This window comes from Camelus dromedarius, chromosome 1 (genome assembly GCF_036321535.1).
Source record: "Camelus dromedarius isolate mCamDro1 chromosome 1, mCamDro1.pat, whole genome shotgun sequence".
Classification (NCBI taxonomy): domain Eukaryota; kingdom Metazoa; phylum Chordata; class Mammalia; order Artiodactyla; family Camelidae; genus Camelus; species Camelus dromedarius.
This window is the reverse complement of record NC_087436.1, coordinates 8,526,584-8,529,449: the sequence shown is the minus strand read 5'-3', so window position 1 is coordinate 8,529,449 and position 2,866 is coordinate 8,526,584.

Genomic DNA, 2,866 nt, shown 5'->3' with positions numbered 1-2,866 from the left:
ATAAACCTAAAATTAATTTGTCATTATCCAATGATTTGTACATTTCTGGTTAGAATGTGAAATGGTACAGTAAATCAGGAAAAGGGATTGACAGCTTGTTTATTTTACTTACCTTTTTAATTTTTTTTAATTGAAGCATAGTTGGTTTACAATGTTGTGTTAGTTTCTGAAGTTTCATTTTAAAACTAAAAATGATCTTAACAAGCTACCCAGCAATTGTACTCTCAGGCATTTACCGAGAACTGAAAGCCTTTCCCATGCATAAAACTGTACATGAAAGTTTATAGCAGTTTTATGTGTAACTGCCAAAAACTAGAAATTTTTAAATGTTCTTCAATGGATGACTGATTTAACAAATAGTAGAACCTTTAAATCATGGAATATTCCTCAGCAATAAGAAGGATCAAACTACTGATACACACAATTTGGATGGCATTCAAGAAGATTAAGCTGTGTGAAAAAAAAAAAAAACAGTCTCGAACACATAGTGCATGGTTTCATTTATATAACATTTGTTAAATAACATAATTGTAGAGATGAGGATGAATGTTGATGGCCTCAGTAGAGGGTAGGAAGGAAATGGATGTGGTTGTAATACAAGAGAACCTTGTGATGGTACAGTTAAGTGTCCTTTTTGATATTGTGTGATCACCTATAAGATGTACGACCTTAGTGTACATATTTTTGTGACTTCCGGTGTATCTGTAATTATTTCAAAATGGGTATTCTTAAAATTCATATTTTTATTGGAATTGAGTACTACTAATGTCAATGTTGATGGATGTGTTAACTAAACTATATATTTGCTGGTTATGGAAGCCTTGGTTAATACCCCAGCTCTGGGGATTCTTATTTTGTGATGCCACCCTGGGGGATAAGATCACTATGAAGTGTCACTATGTTCCCAGAGGAACAGAAACAAAAGCAAGACGCTGCTATGATATTTACACTCTGTTTTAAGCCATATTTTCTAAATGAAATTCTGTATCATAGCCAAATATTAACATATTTGGAGAAACTTGCAGAAATACTTAATTTAATATGAGGATGCAGCCATTAGCAAACCACTGGACACTTGAAATGTAGCTAGCATGACTGAGGAACAGAATTTTTAAATTTAATTTAATTTTTAATTTAATCCAATCAATTTAAATATCAGTTTCAACGACATGTGGCTTGTTTCTATGACATTACAGAAACAGTCCTTCAAAGTTCTAGTTTGAAAATCATTAACTTAGTGGAAATGATACTGATCTGGGTTCTTGGACTCCTTAATCAAAAGCAATCAGTAGAAATTCAGGCAAAGCTTTATTGGGACTTGTGCTGCAGCACTGGACAGCAAAAAAAAAAGTAACAGCTTCCCTTGTTCACTCCCTGAGAGGGGTTGAGCTGGTCCCTTAAATGGGGTAAGGGTAGAGGTGGGCCCCGGGGTTGGACTGGAGGGGTGGCTTGGGTGGTCTGCCCGCCTCCTTGGTGAGCCTGCATGCAGAGCAGTACCCTGAATTTGCTCGTGACACATCAGAAATGGCAGTTGGGTTTTTGGTCTTTTTGTATTTTGCTGTTTATAATGTGACCCAGCTGCATGTTCACACAGTTATCTTTAGTTCCTTACAGTTACTTTGTATTTTGCTGGATGTTTGTCCAGGTGGAAGAACTACAGCATAAAGTCCCAGGTTCCACGTCCCAGCCTGTCTCAAAAACAAACCTTTTGATAAAGCACGCAGGCTGCATGGCTTCTAATTTACAGTCTTATTCCTACCGCTTTTTATCAGTGTAATCCTTATTAGCCCATAATCACTTTGGAATGGTTTACTTATCTTTAAAATGAAAGAATTAGAGCATTTTCAGGTCCCATGTTTCTATATATTATCTCGCCTCCCACTGTTACTGCTTTATTTAAGATATTTATGTCTCCCTGCACCGCCTCGTGCACCATTCTCCTAGTCTCAGTTGGTTCATCCAGATAATACTTTTCAACACAAATCAAATTACAGCCCAAGGGACTAGAGAACCAGGCTCCCTCGTGGTGTGGAAGCTGAGCTCTGTTAGAAGTGGTGCTTTTCTACCAATTCAAGGAATCACAGGGGTGTGAGTGCACTTTCTCTCAGGAGCCTCCCTGTTCTGAGAGAGGCTGACAGGCAGTGGGTGGCAGCCAGCTGTCAGACAAGACAGATTTGCAGTGCATTCCTCAAAGTGATGGGACTATAGAAAGGAAGACATTAAAAAATCAAGTTAGTGTCAATGCTACGTTTCTTCCCAGCTAGAGGAGGCATTGCTTAACATTACCCGTTTTGCAGGCGATCTCAAGAAGTAACAACACTGCCTCCTTTGCTTGCAGATATTAGGACAGCCTTTATTTGATTGGGCAGGATGTCTGCTTTACTGAGAAAATTTATTGGGATTTAGTTCAATTAAATTAAAGGTGGGATCTCTAAATCAGATACTGTGCACCATCAGGAAACAAAGATGAATGAGATACTACTGTTGTCTATACGAAGTTTCCAGTTCAGTGAGAACTTAACAATCAAGTTAGCTGTTTGGCAACTTTCTCTCTTTTTTTTTTTTTTTTTTTTTTTTTTGTCAATTCAATTTTGCATCTATGCTTTGCAGCACTGCTAGCTTGGGGACCAGCCAAGAAGGTGGTCCATGAGTGTGATGTTACTGTGTTTTAGACAGCAACATAGCTCCCCACCAACTGGTAAGTATTCACTTTAGGAATAAATGGGCATAGCATATATTAGCAACTTGACATTTTTAGAAGAAGAGTTCTGTGTGTCCACAGCTACCCTGATCTTCTAATCTTCAAATTCTCTCCTTTATTTTTTCTGGGGTACTTTTAGTCTTTGGTTCACCCATTTATGAAGTG